Consider the following 24077-nt stretch of genomic DNA (forward strand, 5'->3'; position numbering starts at 1 on the left):
TTGGACTGAATTTTCCAGTTGGGCATCCTCTGAAAGGAAGGAAATTCTGTTGTCTGATCCAAGGCACAATAAGCAGGGCTGATGAGGAGTTTTACCTGAACAGTGTACTATAGGTCTAAACTAAAACCTGCATGCAGATATGCCCTATGAAATACAGCTTGGTGGTATTACAGAGACTGGTGAAAGTCCAAAGCAGGGATCAGGTGGGAGGCAGAGATCTGAGCATCACGAGCTGGGCAATTGAAGTTGCAGGCTGTGATTTCCTTACTCCTGATAAGGACTGTGGTTGTGTTACTTGTTTCTCTCCACAGACATTAAGCAGTGACAAAGGAGCTCAAAACTAAGTTACTCCTGTCAGTGTGTGCTAGGTGTGATCTTAAAAGGCCTGATAGATCTGGATTCTGGATTTGCACAGCGCTTGTTTTCTCAATGCTACCAGGTTTACATGGAAATTAGGAGTTAATCTCCAGCATATCAGCACATCAGTTCTGGATTTGAACAAGAGCAGCTCAAGCACTACAGTACTCAGAGAATCAGGCACTTCAGTCTTTGGCAGCAACAGACTTTTATCGGACTTTTATTGTGACTTAATTTTGGTTATTTCAGTGTTCTTAAATCTCTTTTAATTTAAATTTTTAATTTAATTAAAAACAGAATTCAGGACTGGTAGTTATGATTAGGATTAAGGAGCTGTTCTATTAAGTACTATACAAAATATACTGAGGGACAGAGCTCTAAAGAACATAATATCAGGCAAAAGAAAAAGAGAAGTGAAATACCTTATCTTGTTTCTCTAGTAGATCAAGGAAAATAATGTTTTCTCATCAGTCTTATGGCACATGACTCCATATTACTGCTTCTAATAGAGCTGTTTACTTATAATTATTTGCAAAGTAACCTATTTCTTTTCAAATATGCTTCATTCTTATAACAGCTTCTGGCACTTCTTGTGCTGCCCTCATCAACAACAACTACAAAGTTTGCTTTCTCTGGCCAGATTGTGTAAAGTACTGAGTTCTGTTAACTCTACTAAATCAAGACTCAGCTCCTTCCATGATCAAATCTTACAAATCAAACTGCAATATAAATGATCAGAATTAAAGACTGTAATACAACCATTGAATTATATTTCATTGACAAGTGAATCAAGTTAAATTGTAACAGTAATTAATAGCAAAGAATTACTAATGTCTCAAATGCTGATGTCCAGTCTGCACTAATGTAAATTCATAATCTGCTTTCTGAGATCACCTTACCTATCTCTTGTCATATTATTATTTACTCTGTTTATTAATAAAAAAATTGTATTTTTGTATAGCTAACTTAAAGATTGATAAGCTTTGACTATAGGTAGTGGAAGGAGCTGCCAATCCATTCTTGTAAGAAGTGGAGAAAAAGGGAAAATGTTTACACAGATACCCAAAAGGTGCATTTAGACACAACAGCTCTATTAGCAGAGTTAATTGATAAGCACGACCCAATTCTCTTCAGTCTAATTGCACCAATTCCCAAATTCCATGAAAAACCAACAGCTGAGTAATACATAGCTGAAGGAAGGGCTTCAGATGCAGCTGTCTTCTTCTTTTAACAGAGGATTTAAAAAGATTCAAGAGATCATTATGATAAATGGAAACCTTTTCCTCATGTAAACTGTGGGGAGAGTGCTTGCTCTCTGCTTTCTCATGATTGTTGAGCGATAATGAGAACATGTAAATCTTTTCTCCAAAACTATATGAAAGGCAAAACCTGGCTTGTTACTGAGCGTGACAAGTTTGATCCTGAGTGCCATATTATTCATAACTCAGAAAATTTGCTATTCCTCTAGTGATTCTAACTGAAAGCAGAATGAACCTATTATTTTGTCATATGAGAATATTGTTTTCTTTAGACATTTAACCTATTTTTGTTACTTTTTCTGTTTCTTTTCCAAATGCTTCCTGTAAGTTTTGCAAATTTCTTTAAAAATAAAAAATATTTTGGTGGTGTTTTTTTTTTTTTTTTTTTTTTTTTTTTTTTTTTTTGTTAAATTCTTGTTTCAAAAGTACCATTTTAACTGACTTTTTATATGAGTTGTAAGACATATCTTTGAAAACAACTTTTGTGGACTGATCTGGATCACATGTATGTCACCGAGACACACAAAGCAGTCACACGCAGACAAGAGATTTTCGCAAGGCAGAGGTCCTTCCGATCCCAGCTCACAGCTGAGAGAGCCGAGAGAAGAGAACCCCTTTGTTTATTTCCTACTTTTTATACATTTGTGGGTCTAGCAGAAGATTGGCTTTTTGGGGTTTCCACCCCTCAGCCTCAGTGGCCAGACCAATTGCCAGTTACAATTGTTTTCAGGTTAGAAATATGCAAACAAAGGACAGAGAATGAAAAACAAAGGATTTGTTTATGTTACATATGTGGGAAAAAGTAGAAAACTGCTCTTAATATTGTACAATAACTAAAAAGATCTGACTCCATTTAAGAAAATCAAAAGGCTCAGAAAAACCAGGGTAACACATGTATATATATTAATTTTATATCTAGCCTCTTTTTTCTGATATATTCATTCAGTATGTTTAGTTTCTTTTCACTGACATTTCTTTTTTCTGTATACAAATTTATGCAAATATGAAAAATAGTACAGTCATTATTCAAAATATATTTGAAACATGTGGAATTCTGTTTCTGGAGGGTGGGGAAAAAACAAACAAACAAACAAACAAAAAACCCAACACATTAATCTTCTATCTGTTAGCATTCTTTTGTTTTGAGACTTCTCTTTTGGGGGTATAAATAGTATGTGCATTGTACACACATGCAGTATTGAAAGGGAACTGCTAGTGCTAGTTTATGAAGAACTGGATTTTAGTCAGCAGCAAGGTACTTGTCAAAAAGTAACCTGGCCTTTAAAATCAGTTAATCCTCAAATTTAGACAGCTATAGGTGTGAGCTGAATATAGAAAAATCTGCACAAGGTTGCATGTCACCATTCCTGAGAAGAATTTTCAATCCAAGCTGTCTCAGTTTGTCATCTACTTCATATGACTGTATTTGGCAAGGAATTACAGCATCAGCTGACATCCAGTGTAGAATGGATGCAGCATACATAGAGGTACTCCAAAGATGGAGTTGAAGTGTCTATGCTCCTTTATGTACCTGAAAATAATCCCATGTAAGAGTATACTGCATGTCTTCTCTCCTTTTCTGCCTGATCCTGCATTAGAATATGATAGCTTGCATTTAACCATGAGAGGTTTTTTTTGGATCTCACACAGTACAGAAATAGGACACTCTGAGCTTTGGAAAGATGGGCAGTCTGGCCTCTACAGTCTGGAATCACACTGCAGTTCTGGAAGTTGTAGAGTTAAAAATGTACCATGTCCAACATGATTTTATGCCTTTCCTTGCCTGACAAATTTTCTTGTCTGGCCTGTTCTTGCCTTCTCATGTGTAGTATTTTACTACAATAGTGTACAACTTTCTTCTGGGATCCTTTCTACATGTGGGTTCAATGATAACATAAAAAACACCTAGAGATTATTTTTTATTATATCTAAATAATGCTCAATTTTAAATTTTAAATTGAATTCTTCTGTAATTATGATAACTTATGTACTACTCTCTTACAAACCAAACTATTTTAACTTGATTTTTGTTTAATAACAGTAAAGAAACCCACATGCTGGTTCTCTTTTTAAAAACTTGATGATTTAAAAAATCCAAATCAAATATTTGTAGGATTTTCTTCAGTTGAGCTCAAAGAAATGACTTCAAACTTGTATGCAGAAGTCTGTATTTGTTCCAGTTAAGTGCTGACTCCCACTGTGTTAATCACATATAAAGATCTAATATTTGTGTCTAAATTGCATTTATCTGATGAACCCTGAGAAAGGGGGTAATGAGAGCTCTACAGTCTACAGGGAATCATGACTCAGAACCAGATTTTCTCGTGTTTTCCCTTCCTGTTTTGTGGGACTATGGGACTACTCCTCTGGTCTCTATGGAGCAGGTTACTTGCTGCTGTTTAGATGGTCATATACTTTGTCTAATGAGTAGCAAAACCTCACCCTCGAGCATGTCGATGAGGAGGGAGAGGAAAACAATAATCAATATGCAATTTGGTGGGCATATTATTAATAAGCTTATTCATGAAAAGTAATACTCTGCTTATGAAGGCTAAAAAATTGTCTGTTAAGTATGTTTCCTTACAAATAGGAACAGAACCTGTCTTTGAACTGTTATTCCAGTTGTTCAATATTCCAGTCAAGGTATTTTGCAGAAAACAAAGAATGCAGCTCAAATATGAAAAACTTTTCTCTTGAAATGTATTGAATATGGCATCTTATGATCTACCATGTCATGTCAATTCTGGTTCTGAACAAAACATTACATTCTATGTAATTGAATTGAATATGAGAACTAACACTTTCTTACATCTCTTTAAGCATTCTCCTATTTCCATATCTCCTTTTCTTAAAATTCTTCTTATCTCTGTAAGCACAGTCAATAAAAAGTCATAGCAATGTATTGTTTCTCCAATAATACAAGGAAAAAAAATTCCAGAACTAAAGTAGTAAAAGAGTACATTCTATAAAACACAACCTTCATTTTTCAACAATTTTTCCTGCTATCACAAGATGAGCACCAGGTTCAAAAATATCCCAGATTACTCTCTGTATTCAAAGGCCATATTTCCAAATTAAGTGAAAGTAGATAGTCTTTTTATTTGCATGCTGAAATCATTAAGCCAATGTGAATGCCTTCAGAAACATACCTGCCTTAGAGCTTGCCTTTGTGTTGGATGTGGAAACTATGATTGATATAGAAAAATAAACACATTAAAAGAAAACAGTTAAGTTTCAGCTGCTGGACTTTATTAAAAGCTTATTCTAAAGGTGACCTATAAAGATTTAGCAAAATATACATTGGCACAGGTAGAAAACTTTCTATACTACTAATAAATATGCTGCCACTACAGCTGAGGTCTGTGTGAGTTACATGATTTTATTGGCACAGTTGGGCCTTTTTAAACACATTGCAATATGAAACAGAGGGTCAATAGTAAGATTTTTTTCTTCTAAATAGATATAATAGTTCTTATAGGAAGTAATATTCATGCTTTAGAACTCCAAGCATAGATTTAAGCAGGTTTGTTTATCTTTTTTCATTCAGATCTAGACCTACATGTACTACTTTACAACAGAAAGTAAGCTGATTGATTTCCATGGGAAGAAAATGCGTTTCTTTTTAACAGCAAACTCTGATTTATATGATTAGTAGTACCCCAAACCAATATCAGAGTTAGTGAGGTCAAGATCACTTTCTATGCAGTATGCACAGAAGCAAATATGCAGATACTTCCAGATTTTTTTTTTTTTAAATGCCAAGAAAGTACTAATTGAGAGCTGATTATCCATTGCAAGTGTGGGAGCTGGTCAACTGAGCAGCAAGTGTCACAATGCTGGGGGTTTTAATCACCCAAATAAATACTGACACAAGGTGATAATCAGTCCCTTCTTTCAGTGATTAAGCACAATTGGACTCATATCTTCTGATTTCTGTGCAATAAAATGCAAAACCAGTCTGAACTAGAAGTAAAATTCAGGATCTAATTAGCTGCCAAATATTAGTAAAGCTTGATTAGTTCTAGTCAGTAGAATCTTTTATTGACTTTGTGAGGGCTGAGAAAGGAACTTTTTCACATCCATGAGAATTAACATGAACAAAGAAAGATTATTATATCTTTTGATTCAGTCTGGTTTTGGATTTTGCTCGTTTCCCAAAGCTTTGTTTGAAGCTCAGATGGAAGAAAACTGAATTAATTTGAACACAGGGAAGCCCATATTAAATAGAGAGAAGTATCTGATTGCCAATATTCTTGTGAGTTTGATTTTTGTAGGTCATGAAAGCATAACTGGACATCTGAGTAGCTACTCCCTCAGAAGGGATACTAGTTCTGATTTTTTTACATTCATCTGGTGGGGAGAGGCTCTCAGAAGAGACAACAGATTCTGTTCCAGCTCTTCAGAGAGCCCATAGGCACACAAGGCTCCCGGCATGGAGGTTTGCATCTCACTATTTCTCTTTAACAGTATGCATACTCGTGATGGCAATATTTTGATGTAAAAACACCCTTGCTTCTTGAGGCTTTCTTCTTAGAAACCTTTTCATATTGTGAAAAAAAAAAAAGATTTTACATTATAAAAAGCACGTAAACAGTCCACTTTAACTTGCCTAATACTGTTTTATTATACTCATGAGGGCATGTAAGTATGCAGAATAGTTGGCACACTCTCAGCATCCATGGAGTTTTCTTCAAAGCATCATCTTTGTGGTCAAGAAATGAAATGAATAATGTAACAGCTCTCGCCTCAGCTTTCATGACTGAGACACATTTGTATACACATACTGAGTGGTTATGTGATCTGAGGCAAAATTTTCAATCCGAGGATACCTATGGATTATTTCTAAGACTGATTCAAATTGATGATAGATAAAAAAACTTAGATTAACCTAAAAGGAAAGAGAAGGGCAAAAGAATAACTAAAGAGATGGCCATAATATAAAATCTATTTATATTTCCATTTTAAAAAGTGTGATAAAACAAAAAATATTTTGCTACTGCATACATTTTTCTCAGCAAAGTATGCTATTCTGAAGCATCACAAAAAAGAATTTTTGTAGTATTGTTGTTCTCTTATCATGATAGACTAATTTTAGCTGGAAATAGGTTTGTACATTCACTTATTTAACATAAAAAATTCTGGACTGACTGCTCATACTTATGGCATTCCAGGCATGAAAACATAGGTCCTGAAACTGTTTGGAGACTGAATAGCACAGAGATTATTTGTTGTGCACAAGCACCTTCATTTAGACAATAGAGTAATAAATCTTCAGGTTTTCTAGTCCACTTCCTAGCAAACAGAGTCTTTGAATAATGTCGCTAACAAAGTTATTTTTGTTACTTGTATTCACATATATTTGCATTTCCATTTGAAGTGTGCCCTTATTTAAAAAATAGGGAAGCTGTTTTTCAAAACTAATATAATAACTCTCTATATATGTAAGTATAATGAAAAAAGTATGGAAATTTAAAATCTTTATTTACCATACTGTATTGAAAGGTAACTTACAGTATTTTTCTAGTGTTCTGTTCCATTTGGTTAAAAATCACAAAGCTTTACAAATATTTAATATTTTTAAAACACGATTGGATGTGGCTTTGTTTCTTGACTTGATAACGCGTGTGTATTCTCCCCATTGATTATGTGCATATTCATTTGATTGCTTTCTACCTAAGAGATTGTTCATGCAAATCTTCATTGAAAGTGAACATAAAAAAGTAAATTATTGTGATTGACCAAACTTCATTCACAAGACAAGATGCTGATGAAAGAATAAGTAATCAGAAGACTACAGCAGAAATATTTTCCAAATAAAATAGACTCACCAATGTTACTAAGTTCAAAGTATTTTCATCTCTTAAATAGTAATAAAAGGAAATAGGGAAAAAGCAGTTTCCTTGTAAATTTCTCACATCCTTGCATGTGTCACTTTGTAGGAGGCCGCTTGTTTGGACAATCTACCAAAACCAAGTTTTTGTGATTCAGTTAAATCCAAACATAAATTTCTCAATTCACCTCTACTTTTTATAAGAATGTATTTTTGCATAAAGTTTTGCAAAATATTTATATAAAAGAGCTTAATAGTATTTTTCTTTTTGAAGAAATAAGTTAGTTAAACTAAAATAATTACAGGAGAGATCAAAAGAATAGCCAAGACAAAACAGCCCATTTGAGAATTAGGTTTATACTTGCTTTTTTCCTCTCTTACTTTATCCAACACCCCCATCAAAAAAACAATAACAAAAAACCCCAAACAAATGAACAAACAAATAAAACAACCCCATTCTAGAACTGCTCTCTATTTTTAGGATTTTTAGGCACATGAAAAATAGCTCGATTCAAACCTAGGTCTCCTTCCTTGAATTCTATGATTTTCCTTACCAAACGTTGGTTTTTGGACTGACTAGAATCCCTAAAATCCACTTAAAAATACACAAGACAGATAAAGGCACTAGAGGGAGACATGAGCACGTTGACTTAGTCAGTGCATTAACATAATAATGTTTGTGTCTTCTAAGAAATGAAACAATAGTTTTGAAGGAACACTTCAGATACCAACACTCTAAGGGTTTGACATATGATTGGTAATAATTTTTAGAGCACTAATGAGTTTTACAGATCTTGAAATGTAAATCAAGTTGCTTACTACCAAGTGAAGTTTCCACTAACGTACCAGCAGTTAGAAGTATTCTTTCAAATGTACTACAATACACTACTTGCAAGTTTTAACACAAAAGTACAAGGTAAATATAGTAAATACATTGTATTATTATTGTAATTACAATTATTTTTATTTACTTGAGAGATCGCGTTACATCCAGCCCTCTAACCTACTAGTATTTTGAATACATGGAACCTGCACAGCTTCTAAGAATGTAAGCTTTAGCTGGTAAAGCAATCAGTTAAGGTCCAGACATTTTGTGACCAGTAATGGGATATTGGAAGATCCATACAATTTTTTTGTGCAAGACATCTATATAAAATCCAAATGCCCAAAGATATATCCAAATCAGATAATCTTCTCAGCCACAATCAGCTGTCTGAGAATAAAATACTGTTTTCCTCTGCTTTGTCTTCTTTCTGTAATTCCTTTAGCAACATTGATTTGTGCATGTAGAATATGGTTCAGATAAAGTATTTTAAAAACATAATACTTTTTTTTTTACATCTGTAATACTTTTTAATGTAGTCATCTGGGTTTTTTTTCAGGATAACAAAAAATATTTTTCTGGCATACTAACCATGTTAATTTTTTATATAAATCAGTGTTGTTAGACAGTGCTGTCCAATGAGACAATAAGGCTTGGGAACAATTGCACTTTAAAGAGAAATTTAACTTTTACTAGTAGCTCTGTGTCCGGCTTTGGATAATTTTTAATGGTCTTTCAGAGAAAATTGTCATAAAAATTACAGTTTCATTTCCAATAAAGCAATTTTTGTTTTCTCTTAGCTATATGTACTGTATTATAATGTTAAGTTGATGGTTGATAATTCCCTACAAGAGGTATTTCTAATTATTCAATTAGGAAGTAAGTAGAACTATGAAAAAAGTCTCAGTATGCAGTAAAACCATTCAAAAGGCTTTAAAAATGTCAGCCCGGTAGAATAAAAGACTAAAATCATATTCTATTTTATTACAGCAGTGTACATGCCTGAGGAAAAGCATCATATAAATAATTGTTAAATTTTTTTCATAATTAAATTTATTCCTGTTGTTGACTGTAAAACACTCATTTATAAGAGAATGATACCTTTATGGACTTAGTACAGAGGTTTTGCTCTTTGAACTCAGAATACAGATACTTTTGTCAGAAGAAATAGAAATATAAGTAAAAAATATATATATATATAGAATATTAACCAGATGATGCATTTTATTTTCAGTATCCTGGGAGAACTTGGATTTATGATTAGTCATGCATTCATGCAGTATCCTGATGACCATTTAATTATTTATAATTTTTGATAGCAGCAGCAGGAGACCCTAAGAACCTTTTTGCCTTCAGTAAATGTGCAGGCAGACTTCTCAGCTAGGCATTATACAGAAGGCAGGCTTGAACCTGTTGTTCCCATCCAGATTAGTTTTCTGGTTTTATGGTTTGGGAAGTCCTTCACACTTTCCTTCTTTTTCCTTCCATACGCTCCTTCTTTGTAAAAAAAGACCTTCCTAATCAGATTGCCAACATTAGAAAACAAGCTTCAGGATGTTTTTGACAAAAAACACAACTGATAGGAAGTAGTTATTACCAGTCAGGCTAGGTAAACAACCTTACTCTTTGCTACCTTTCATTCCCAGATATTTATTCTTCCCATGATTTTTCCTATGTTCTTAATTCATGTTATGCACAAGGAGCTTAAATTCTAGTTCAGTGTTCAGAATTTAACCTCCATGCATTTCCATTAAACCTTGTACCTTGTGTCTACCATGATGTAAATTCAATTACCTATGTTTTCATATTCAACTACCATAAAATGCATCTCAGGTAACACTAGATTGCATCTTGGTAATAATAGACACCTGTTTAACAGATACACAATAATCATTAGGGTAAAAATGCACTATGCTCTGTGGAAACAATTTCTATATCTTTGAAAGGAGATATCCTCCAAAGTGTGCATTTCTTGTTAATCTAATGCTGTACAGATGAAGGCTCCACAAGAGCATGGCTGGGTTACTAGGGTTTGTCATTCATTCTTTTCTAAAGAGGCATGAAAAAATTAAAAGCTTCTTTAACAAATACATTTTTATGAAAAAAAGAAATTAATTGTTTAGCTGTGCTTTCTGAATTAAAAGCAACTTCTATAGTGTCAACAATTCTCACAGTATCAATCTTTGCACGAGGTACAGTATATTAGGATCGCAGTGTTTTCACTAGGAGGTGGATTCACACAGATACTTTTGAAAGACCCTAAGACAAATGTCTGCAGTCAGTTTCTGCAATTATGATTACAGCAGGCGCTATCATAGTGTGCATCCCACTAACCTGCCCTGTCATCTCTGGGAAATTATAATAGTATTGCAAATATTTTGCCTAGATGCCTCTGAGCACTCACTGAACATTCAAGTGACTTGAGTTTACTCTATGGTTAACTATTTGTACTTAATGTATTGCTTTATTGTAATTTGATTTAAAATGCTTCATAGGAATTGGCTATTACAAGCTTGCTTTGTTCCTGAAAAGTAAGCTATTTATCATTGAAAATACCATTTAACTGATGCTAGGAGCCTTATACAAAGATAGGCTCTAGATTTTGGTGTAATTCACCGAAAATTCCAAATTAACCAAATAAATGTTATTTATTTAACACAGTGGCCCTATGAACTCAGGAAATGACAGAAAACCTGATGTTTAATTTGCCTTACAGTATAGCTCTATGTAGGGTCAACTAAATGTCACAAAGACTGTCCCAATTAGGTAAACTCTTGGAGGGATTACATGCATATTCCAGTCACTTATTAACCAGGAGAAAATCACTTTGAAGTTTGAGAGCCATAAGCTGAAGACAAACTAAATACAAGCTCTTATATATTTCTGACATTTTGGTAGATTAGACTCACTAAAACACTTTATAGTTTTACAGGGCCATTTTGGAACAACTGTATTAAATGCAGCTACTAATCAGTTTGGAGTGGTCTAAGCTGTTATTTGGGCAATTTAGGTTTTTTGAAAACTGGTAAAAAAAAATCAAGCTGTGTATCACATGCAGGGAATTGCATTAATTAATCTAAATATAACAAAAAAGTGCTTCAAATGCATAAAGGGAATATAATAGTTAAAAATTAATCAAATAAAAACTTTCACTGAAGTTTATGCTTTATACGGAGCTTTCATAATTTAATGTCAAGGTAGTAATTCCACAGCAACTTTTTAGAAGAAAAAATAAATTAAGGCCGTGGTAAGGGACACTGCTCTTTGTAGCATTAGAATTTCGATAAACAAAATTCTCAGGTCTTTAAAATTAACATTTAAATATTTTCTAGGTAAGAAATACCATAAGTTAAAATGTAATTTTATTACCATAAACAGTCACAAACTAAGTATTCAGCTTTTGTATTTGTAATTGATTAATTAATATAACACAACCTTGACTTATAATTGCCATCTTTGAGAATGTTAAACTAGATTTTAGACTTTCAAAATTATTAATGCATCTTAAAAACATCTTTTCATATGCTTTTTATAGCTGATAATCTTTAACTATTTTAAATCATGGTTTAGGAATATAATAATAACTATGAGGGTTCCAAATACTATTTAATTTTTTAAGAGAGATTTATATTTTTTTTATTGCTGTTTAGAGAGATTTGTAATAAAATAATGAAAGCTCTTTAAAGCTCCAGAGTGAAAAGCAAAAAAAGACAAATATCCTTTCTCAAAATACTTATAGTTAAAATAAACAGAACTAAAATCAGCATGAGGAAAAATACTTAGGAATGAAAGCTGTTGTTTTCAGGGGATAAATTAAACAAATCACCAAGTTACACAATTCCATGCTTCCCATTTTATTCTTGGCAAAAATGACCATGCACATACTGCAAAACTGTTAAGGTTTCACTTCAGTAAAAGAAAACAGCAAATAATAAAAAATTGCTTAAAAATAGATAAAAATTTTCATCCCTACTGCCTTTTCAGGAGTACTTTTGAAAATTTGTTGCACATTGGGTTTAGATGTCCTGAGCTTGTGTTCATATCTTACTGCCAAATCTAACAAACCATGCATTTGTTTCAGAAAAATTAAATGTCAAACAGAAAACTGATAGTCAAGCCCAGTTCAGCTGCTGAGTCATGGGCCACTTCCGTGACTACACTGAAGTTATACAGCAAATGAAAATTGTTTAAAACTGTGAAGGATAAAGTACTAGCTCAGATAATATATGAATATTTTAGTGGTGTCCTAAAGGGACACTCCTGAAAAAGAGTGATAAAAACTGATAAAGAGTTTCATATGAAGCTATCACTGGCTATCAAGGTCAGTTGCTTAATTTTCTCTGAAAATTTGGTTTTCTTTCATTTTGATGGTGAGTAATTCGTGACACTGTTTCTGTAGTCAAGCCAGAAGTTAGACAAAAGGACGTTATTATAACATTCAAAAATAATATTTGCTATCTTGCCTGACTTCATTGGCTTTCTATGATGCCAGTTTAGCTTATTGAACCACAAGAGACTTGTCTGTTTATAATATTTAAAGTGTTGTTATTCCAGACAGAAAAAAGAGAATTATTCTATCTAGAATTCTACTGGGAATTCATACTGACAGGGACAAGCCATTACCTAGCTATGAATACACCTAGACTAGCTATGAATATGCTTGGGCTTCTCATTGAAAAAGAAGGTAGAGTAGAATATTTACACAGACATGTACTCCTTTTGTTTCTCAACGAAGAGAAGACTCTTGTCCACAAAAAAGTGTAGAATTAGAACATGAGGCAGAGTGTTTAAAATAATTTGGAATAGGATCTTTTGCCTGTAAAAACTAGGGGTTTTTCCTCAGTTGGCAATTGTTATTGTTATTTCTACGCTTCAATACATTGTTTCTAGATATCCTAGAAATGTTTGGTATGTCATATACTTTGCATGTTTCATAGCTTATCACTTGTCATGTGTTAAATTGAAAAATTAGTTGATCGTGTTTCTGGTTCTTTCCTTGTTTAAGCTTTGACATTTCTTTAACATGTGAGAAATATCATCCAGACAGTATAATTCATTCATGTTTTGGGCTTGACCCCTGAAGAGACAGTTTCTGGAATTCACAGGTTCATGTAGTGCCTTATATTTCAAGTTTGCCTTTGAAGTTTCTATCACCTGGACTTCCTCCCCTGGATCTTTGCCTCTAACTCTGACACTAAAACTATGGCAAATCAAGGATAACCACGCATTGAAATATTTTTATCTACCAATTCAGTCAAAAAGTGTTATCACAAGAATTTTTCTGGATTCTGTGTAGCAGCTGAGTGAACAGAGGGATTGTTTTTCCATTTGTTTTTTTTTGGAAGGGATAATTCTTTTAATAATGCAAGAAGTATGTTCTATTTTCAGTTACATTTTTCTGAGTCAAGAGCTATTCCATTGTTTCTGTCAACGGGATTTAATCCAATGAGAAGACTATATTAAATTTATTTTTAATTCCTTCTGAATTAAACACAATATTGTGTTGTTGCATGTGCTTTCATGTCTGTCAGACATTTTGGATAAAATGTATAGAAGGAATAAACTAGAATAGGAATGTATCCATTTAGAGTTCTGCTTTGTGCGTATTGACTTGAAAGCTAGATTATCCAGTGCACTACAGAAAATGTTTCCAGAACCTTGCAAAATGAGGTAACACTTAGGATTTTTGAGGGAGGAAAATCACACAGATCACCAAAATGTAAATTATTAAATTTAAGGAATCACAGCTAAAATCAAATGAAGGTTGTAGTTGATAACATGATTACAGTTCCTGTAGCCCCAATCATTTTCAATGATACTAGAGGAGAAAGATGTTTCTTCGTTTGTTTTTCATTTGCACTAAAGGGGAAATATTTTTGTCAGTGAATGAAGTCTGTGTTTTAGTAACTTTGGCACAATGCATGGATTGTTTTGTTTTTATTTTTTTTCAGTGTAGATTTCTTGCATGTTACTTTTTTTGCCATCTCTAAAATTTGTGATACTTACATATTCTTCTACATAGTTCTATTTAAAGATGCTGAGAATTTTAGACAGACTTTCTTGACTGACACAATTTTTTCTATGTTGATTTTATCTTCAGCATCTGCTATTCATTATGAGACTGACCAAATGTCTAATAGTTTTTGATGTTTGACTGACTTTGATGAATCATGAGTTTTGTATTGTCAAATAGGAACAAATACACTAATTCTTAAATTCCCTGAAGCACTTATGTTTTAAAATTTGATTGCTCACAACATTAACAGCGAGAAATCTTTATCTGGTAATTTCTGTTGACTTTTTATAAGGCTGATCTGAAAATTATAGATGTAGAAACAGCTCCTAGCAGAAATAAAATGTCTTCAAGGATAAGAATTGGAGGCATTTCAATAAAAAATAAGCACTAATGCAGCATTAAATCAAGAACCATGTAAAATAGTAAGTTTTATGTTGTCTTTCTGTTTTTCATAATTCTTTTTCAAATAATCAAAAAGTCATATTGGTAGATTGGTATCTAACAAAAATGTTGCAAAACTTGATTTGCGGTGCTATTCCCCAAATCCCTGTTATTTGGTGTTTGAGGACCATTCACGTTTTCAGAAATTAAGTGAAGGCAAATAGTTGTTTCGAATTCTTATGACTTTAGCCAATAAACACATTTCATCACTATGGTTGCAAAAAACAAATACCCACTATTGCACTGTGTTTCACAGACGCAGAAGAATTAGTTGACATGGAAGGATCGCTCTCTGATACTAGGTCAAAACCTGAATTCCTGAGGGAGAAAGACTGAAAGTAGGGCAATATGGTTAGATGTAACCTTGGGTATAATATTTTATTCTTAATGTGGGTTTATATTTGATCAGTTTGGATGCATTCTTTCAAGAAAAAATGTCTGCTCGGACATTGGGGTAAACAAACAGTGCTTGTCCAATGACAGATGAACTGTTTCATGACATCTTTTCCAAGTGCCTTAATCATGACATTTTTTTGTGTACTTGGCCCCTAGAGGGGGAAAAAAGCACGTAAGGCAGAGTAAAACATCCTGATGTGGAATCCATGTGGGGGACAATAGAATTAAATGATAACAGGGAATGGAAAGGGCGGGAATTAATCTGAGTGTTTGAAAAACATTGCAGTAGAAATATCAATGTTGCAAAGTCAGGAATTTTAAGATTAATATTTAGGGCCCTTGTGCATCTTCAGTGGAGCAGCACATAAGTTATGATGAAAATTTTAATTACAGAGAAATGCTAGCTATCCTGAAAAAAAAAAAAAATCCAAATAATGTTCAGTATACAAATACACAGTGTGTGTTTATGTGTTTAAATTCCATCATTTAAAGTGGTTCAGAGTTTTATTTGCCAACTTCAGTCAAGCCCCTTTTGAGGAAAGCAGACTATGTTTCTCCATAGATTTTCAGAATACTTACTCCTTGTAATAGTTTTGGTTACGGACTTTGCACACACAGAACTAGCCAAGATTTCCCAGTTTCCAATGCAGACAGAACATGGACTTTCCCACCCAGGAAAGACTTAGAAAAAAATGTAATAAGACAGAAGAGACTGCATTGATTTGTTCACACATGACTGGCCCTTTTTTATCCTCTTACCTTTCTTTTCCCACACTTGTTCCTCCCTAAACTATCTGAACACTTCCTTTTCTCCATGTTCTTTCCCTGAACATTCTGCAAAATTCCTGTGCAGTCCCAAAACACTGTGCCCCTGCAATCCCGTAGCACGTCCCAGGACAATGGGCCTGTGGCTGTACATCAACAGTCCTGGAAAGGGTCCAGAGAAGTGGTCGGCTCCTTGGGAGCCCTTCATCTGGGTTCCATTGTGCCATTGTGCCTCTCTGCTCTCCTAGGGCTGGTGGGGATGGGCTCTTGATGAGTTGATGGCTCCTGTGGTGGGCCTTTGTCTCCTTGGGCTCCTTTGTGAGTGGCTTTTATCACATGACCCAACAAAGTCCAAAGCAGATGTTATTAGTCCTCTTCATGTCCACACTCTAATCCTTTCTGAACTGTTTCTGCAGACAGAAAGTGTTTGTCTAGCGACAGACAGCTGTGGCAAAAATGTAAATAATGTTTCAGATATTTTCTAGCAAAGCAAATCTCAAGTGTGTAGATGTGTGCCACAGGAAATCTAGAGGTTTTTAGAGACTCTGCTAGTTTATCACAATTGAAGCATTCCAGTCTTAGGCACCTTCATTGATACAGTTGTCATCCATGTCCGAAGAAAACAGTGTAGAAGCACCTGATACTTTTACTCTTTCTGTTTTGGGATATCATTCTTCAGGTTGACTGATATTAAGGAAATGGATTTTCTATTATTTTAATAAACCAGTGTTTTCCAGAGGTTGTAGTCTTTTAAACATTTTTAGAGCCATTTAATTATGCTTGAGACAAAAAGTTTAAATCCCTATATTTTAAAAACTAATACTTTTTTTTTTTTTTTTTCCCATAAAGGCTAAGCAGACATATAGATGACGCATTAATTTTTAGCTGCTGGAGTAATTTTCTGTGACCATGTGGTTCTTCCATCTACCAAGAATTACTATTTCTGTGGATGTTTGTTAACCCTTGCCTTTACATAGTAGGATTTTAAGCCTACATAAAATGAAGATTTAGACTCTTTACTAAAAGAAGGTGTATCCTTCATCACATTTAAAAATTGGTTATTTTCTATACAAATATAGTTTGAACAAGGCTGCACAAGATGAAAATTGAAATGAGACTGTATAAGCTCTATAATGAGCATGAAATAATTAAATAATGTAAATTTAATGAAGGCGTGCTATGAGCAACAAAGGGCATAATGCATGTAACATGAGTAATGCCCTCCAGGATATGTACATTTTCTTATAAAATTGTACTTCTACATTTGAAACGGGGCAGAGCCATTGTGTTCAAAAAGTGTAATTCTCATTTTCAACACCAAGATTAGACAGTCTAATTCTAGAAACAAGACATGAAGATATTCCTACCAATTTTTGGCATAGGAGAATATGGCAAATATAGTAATTCTTCCCTGTTAGATTACGTCTTTACATATAAAAGACAAAGCCACTGCTCAACCTGCACCACAGTGGCTTCATGTTCTGTTATTTTCACATCTGCTCTGCTGAACACTGTACCAGAAGATATGCAGAATATTCTACAAAGCTTCATCAATACACTGTTTTTTTTTTCCCTCACTTGATTAATGTACAAAGAGGAAAGATATAGGTTATGATATCCATATGAGCACTGTATAATACTTGCAGGAATATGGAGGAGACAAGGAGAGGCTTAGCATTACATATAGAATAGTATGGTTTGAGATAGCAGGGTAGAAAACAGATGATCAGCTGGAAGAGGAATGATTAGCAACTATTCTTCAGTGATAATTTTCTCTATATTCATATAATTTTTAAAGTATACAGATAAGATTCCAGAAGCTGTTTTTCTTCACACATTCTGCTCTGTATTTTTCCATTTGAAATCCACTTGATCATTGTAATGAACAGATGCTTTTTTAGTCAAGTATATGAACAGTCTATGCAAGTCTTCAATCTTCCTGGTTCCTTTCCTGCTATTGTGTCATTGTGATTACCTACACTACAAACCCTATGGTCTTTAAATATTGTCATTAGAACAGAGTATGAGCATTCTGATTGCCTTTCTGAGCAAACTGTTAGAAACAAGCTAGTTCAAACAAGTCCATAATGCCAAGGATTAAAAAAAAAGTTGATCCAGTATGCTCTGTTGTTCTGTCTCCACATCCCTCGCCTGAATCTACAAATATTCTTGTAGTATTGCCTTATGCGATTTACACCTCCATTGCCTGTAATGTGTTTGTCTGAATAGTACAATCCAAAAGGACACCAGTGAGAGCTATGATGTAGTAAATAAATTAGGAAGAATAAAATTTATTTACAAAGTTCATAGAAAGTAATTTAATAGTTTCTCAGTCTAAAAGAAACTAATGCTAACAAGTGTAAATTTACGTGCAAGGTCTGTTAGCTGAAAAAAAAACATGTTGAAGAAAGTATCTTCAATGTCCGACTTCAAGAGAAAACCTGTTTTACACATTTAGGTGGCAGAACTCCCATAGCAAATTATGAGTCTAAAATTAGGAATAAATTGTCCACTTGACTGTTTCTAATTGAAGATTATTAAATTCTGGAAATGCTTTTGTTTTTGAGACTATGACCTCTGCTGCTGGGAACTTCATTTATGAAGGGACAAATTAGATGCCTTATTGAGGACATAAGAAAGTGAATAACCAGGCGAACATTCCTCATATACAATCAATAATGGAGCATTTAGAGAATCATGCCTCAAGTGTCTACTCGAGTGTCTAATTAAAGCAATTTGTGAAAGGCCTTAGCTTAGAACTCATGGAATCCTTTGGAAAAAATTCAGATTTTTTTTACCACTATTAAACAATGACTGCAAATCAGATTCTTACATGACTGCTCTAGATTATGCTTTTAATGTTGGTGACACCAAAACAGATATTAAATCTGAAAGAAATCAAGTGTTTTATCTCAATTTACTCTTTCAGGAATGTAAATATTTCCCTGCTATATTGAAAGACATTAGCATAGGAGTTTGATTTTTCTTTTAAATATAGCAAGCTGTGAGGAATACAAAAACATTTGGTTAATTTTTCAATTGGAGGGGCATGGCAAGAACTTTTCTCGAATCCCTTAACCTAAAGGGATTGTCTCTAAGTATGAAAGTGGTATTAATCTCAATTCCTCTTCTGTTTTAAATTTTCTTTAGCAAACCAAAAGAATTCCAATTAGTTCCAAACCTTGTGAATTAGTTTCAGTTAAGACTGACCTTTTCTCATGTGGGAAAATGCACTGTGCTTATAAATTTATCAGTGAATGTCCAAGGTTTAATGAACTGCTATCATCGCTATTAATCCTGTTTTGCTGTTGATCCCTTGTGAAAGTCAGAACCAACCCAGACAGAATATAACACACATAGTTTTTGCAAAGAGAGCAGACTTCTTGTACAGGCTCTTAGAAAAAGACATGGGTAAGTCCAGATCTGACTGAATCAGAGACCAGCGCAGAGCAGAAACACACCAGTTTTTCTTTTTGAGCCATGGTGTACTTCTTTGCACTTCAGATATTGCATATGCTTTTTAGATGAGTTCTGCTTCATCTTAGAAAATTTGGGAACTGCCTTGAGTAAAACCAATGGTAATGCCAGGAAAAAATGCAGTAGTGTGGTGAACAAGGAAAGGAATCACTTTCTCTACATTTTTGCTTAGAAATGACAAATTCAAGCCTATGACAATGCCATTATCTTAATGCTTAGTTAAAGTTTCTTGTGTGCAGTGCTGGCTCCCTCACCCCCTTGCTCTCCAGCCATGGTTTCTTCTAACAAGGTGGTGATAATAAAAAAGGTAAAAGAAAAGTAATAAAGAAGATGGAATGAATAGAGCACATAAGCAAAGTTATGAAAAAACTGACAAAGATATGGCTTTTTCACCTGAAAAGCAGACAAATGCAGTGTGATGTAACAGAGATTAGAAGTTGTTGGAAGCTAGAAGTGCAGTTGAGAGAATGATTCCTCTGTTCTTACATTCTCCTCTGGGTGTCTGGCTTTAGTTATTGTCTGTAGCCTAATACCTGTACCTAAAATGCAAACTATTCTGATATATTTTTTTCTAGAAGGAGACAGAGTATAAAACAAAAGGCAAATTCTATCAAGAAACACACTGGATTATTGGTAAGAGAACTGCAAATCCATTTTTGTGTAAGCAGATCTGTAGTAGGATTAATCTGTCAAGCATTTTAGAAGAAGTGGGAGATTATAGGATCTGCAGACAGATTTCTCCTAATCTATAATTTATCAGGATTACAGCCCCAGTTTTGTGAATTCCCCTGTGGCACTAGCTAGTCCATCTTTCAAGGCATTAAAGCAGTAAGAGGAAAGCAAAGTCATATTGCTGCCCCACCTGGATTTGCTGTTCGGCTTTTAAGGGTGAATAGTGTAGTAGCCTTTCAAAAAGTACATTTTTTTTCTTTTCAACCTCAAGGGAGTCTAAGAGTTCTTTGTCTTTCTGAAGCACAGGAACTCATGGATTGCATAAGATGTGTCTTAGTTTTGAAAGACAGTTGTCTGCCAGGGAAAGCTAGAGCCTCCCTTGGAATGGAGAATGTAAATCCCCTTCCCTCCAAATTATTTTAATTTTGCAATTAGGGGCTTACAGGCAAAGATATGGGAATAGGAGTAACCGTTCTTTACTAGGAATAAAAAAAAGAAAAAAAAAAAAAGGAAAAAGAAAAAAATACAAATGTAGTAGTATAAAAAACAAGCAAAGAAGCAAACAAAAATCCTGGAAAAACCCTGACAGACTCAGGGATGCAACCTTGTTCTGGTTTAGGGCAAATTTGGGAGAAAACCTTTGAATGGGGTCCCTCTGAGGAGCAAACCTAAACAGCCCCTTCCCCCAACCGGTCCAGTAAAGAACTTCTTCAGAGAAAAGTGGGAAAAAGAATTTTACTTAACAAACAAAATGCATACAACAATAAAGAATGAATAATATGAAACAATAAGACTTCTTATTCTGAAGTGAGATGGCAAATTGAGAAAGTCCTTGCCGTGGGTGTAGCTCAGCTCTCTCTCAGTCTCTCCTCAGTCCCAGTCCCTCCGGCGCTGCTGGAAAATGCCGAGGTCCAGGCCCCGGTGGGCCGCAGGTGCAGCCCCCAGTGCTCCCCTAGGTTTTTTCAGTCCAGAGCAGGTTTAAACAGTCTCAAGAAAAAAAAAGAAGAAAAACAAACAAACAAACAAAAAACACAACAGTCTAGGGAACTTCTCTGCCCTAGCTAGCTGAAACTAACTAAAAGCAAAAAGATCTCTGTCCTGCAGTCTCTCCAAGCCTCTGCCTAACACCCCGTCCAGAGAAGAACGTGTAGGAGACAGGCAGTTCTCTCAAAACAAACTCCGTGCTTCTCCTTGTTCTTAGAACCAGTCTTAAAGGCACAGAAATCAATATACAGCACAAACGGAGCAGATGATTGGGGATACAAGCATCATAAAATCACCCTAGGACAGACATGGCACCCGGGTGGTCAGGGTGTTGGAAGCAGTCCAGATAAGTCCTCCTGGAGTAACAGATGTGGTTCTGTGGAGTAGAGATGGTCCTGCAGAAAGTCAAGTGGTGAGGAGATGGGTCTGGTCTTCCTATGGGTATCCAATGGAAAAACAGTATACCTTTTATCCTCCAGTCCCAGTTTTTATCTAGCTAGGAACAGTTGGCTTCTCCCCCACTGGGTGGAGCATCTCACAATGGGATGATGGAATGTGTCATGCCATTGGTGGGCCCTAATGGCCCATTATCAGAAGATGTCCCCCTGGAGGATGGAGGGGTGGTGAAAGAGATAAGGAACACTGCCCCACCTGGTTTTAATGGCTGGGCCATTATCAGAAGGCATCTGCCCCCCTCCCCCCTGGAGTTACAAGAGAAGGATAAAACATCTCCCAAAAACCAGCTTTCAACAGATGAAATAAAATACACATTTTTAGGTTACATAATCCAAGACAAGATGCTTCCACTAAGTGCAGGTAAAAATACATATTTAGCTTTGTTTTGTCACTAAAAATAAAAGGTAATGTTGAAAATATATGAAAGATATATAAAAGAATGAAAGATACTGTGAAACACTAAGGACCACTTTAGACCATATAAAGTACTCAGAAGAACAAAGACTGTGTCAACTGGGCAATTCTTGCACGCTTTGCACATGCAGGCATATAATTTGGGGGTTCACAGATACAGAATAGAAATGTTGCTATTTTTGTTCTATAAATGTCTTAAAATAAGCCCACTTACAAACAACTTAATGTTCCTTTATTTATACAATTTTAAAGGTTAACAGGCATAGCAGTCTACTGCTTTTATGGTTTGGGTTCTTTGCCACTTAAAAAAAATCACTCAAAATTGCTTCTTCCAAAATAATAATTTTGTGATTAAAATTTTGTGGTCTGAAGAGATAAAGGAAAGCAAACAGAATTTTTTTTATTATTCATAAGGAGTCTCCATTGATAAAGCAATACGCTCCTTATCTATTGATTTAAAAGATCAAATGAGGTATTCAGGTTACATTTCTATTTTGGTTAAGTAAGATTAAATAACCTTCACCTCTGTACTCTCACCTTGCAAATTTTGAATTATTTTGATATATTAGTTGTTGATAGGGATCAGTCTTACAGAAACCATAACTTGAAAACCTTCAGAATAAATGCATATTTGTCAGCACTGCTTAACTATAAGTGCAGGTGTAAAGATTGTCCCAAAAATTAGTGAAATACTCCTTTCCTCAATAGAATGCAAAACTTAAATATTTGAAGCGAATTTCTTGTTATTGCAAATTAAATGGAAAATCATTATAGTTATTATTATTAAACACCTATTCATAGCTCTGTCCAGCAAATACTGCTGTACATAAGCAATGCTTGAATTCCTATGACTCCTCAGAATAAGATTAAGACTTTGAAATTTTTCCAAAACAGGTTTTCTGTGCTATAATGCTGTGGTTTGTACCATTTCTGGTTTAGCTGTCCATTCATTATTTTATTATAAAAACAATCTTGTCTAGGAATTTTTCCTTAAGAGATATGAAGCCTTAAAGTGCTCAGTGAGAATAATATACTTAGGCTTACAGTATCAGTAGAATTAGCATTTTATTGTTTATGTGTGAGGAATACAGCTGAAGGTGCCATTCAAAAGTGCTGGTAAACTCATGCCTACATTCAGCAAAGTTCAGATCTTGCTTTGATTAGCATACTGAAACAAGGATTTTAAGGATCAAGTGTACGAAAGACACACCAGACAGGGTCTAGAAAATTAAATCTGCTCACAATTCATGCACCCATCAGAATTAATTCTCACGTAAAATCCTGTAAAAAATGAATACTTATGTGAACAATATAAAGCATAGTCATATATCTGGTTTAGAGTGTGTGTGGAATTGTAAAAGAACTGGAAAAAATCATCCTAGTGAGAAAGCCTGGCACAGTATTCTTCAAACTATATAGCACTTTGTTATGCTAGACCTTCTTTTACTTTATGTTTTGAAGTATTTTAGTACAATTAAATGTTGTATCTAGTACAATATGAGTTCCATTGTGCACCTAAGAGAAGAACTTTATTTGTGGAACCCAGACTGAAAGATGATATATCAAATATAAAAGAGGTATTGGCATGTGTCCCATGTCACTTTTTGATATGCGGATTTTTAAATCAGGTTCAGCTTATAAGGAGGATCAATATACTGTTTAACACTTTTTCAATGTCAGTTCTGAACACCTACATTTTGTTTGAAATCTCAGTCAAGAAGTGAGCTAGGTACTTCAGCATGCATCTCACACTTTCTGTACTTCTTTTTAATATCAAAATTTATCACATAGTAAATAAAATATCAGAAAAGAAACAAAGCCTAGAAGTTCTGGTAGTGCCTTTTTCTGAACTGCAACTTGGTACTTCCAAATGCATTTCCAAGGTCTGAATGTTTCCCCAGTCAAAAAGTTACAATCCAATCAGGTCTTAAATCTCAATGATGTTCAATTGTATGTATGTAGCATCATTGATTTCTATTTTTCTTGGCTAAATCTTGAGCTTTACTTGACACTTCTGCTTCATATTTATTTCAAATACACTTCCTGTCACAAGTTCTGAAATATGTGCCAAACTTACTCTTTTTCAGACTTGAATCTATATTGCTTCTGTCCAGCTCCTCTAGGCATGCTCTATCATCACCATCAATGTATTATGTGTGACAGAATGTGAACCACTTAATTTCTTTT

This window comes from Hirundo rustica, chromosome 5 (assembly GCF_015227805.2).
Source record: "Hirundo rustica isolate bHirRus1 chromosome 5, bHirRus1.pri.v3, whole genome shotgun sequence".
In the NCBI taxonomy this organism is placed as follows: Eukaryota; Metazoa; Chordata; class Aves; order Passeriformes; family Hirundinidae; genus Hirundo; species Hirundo rustica.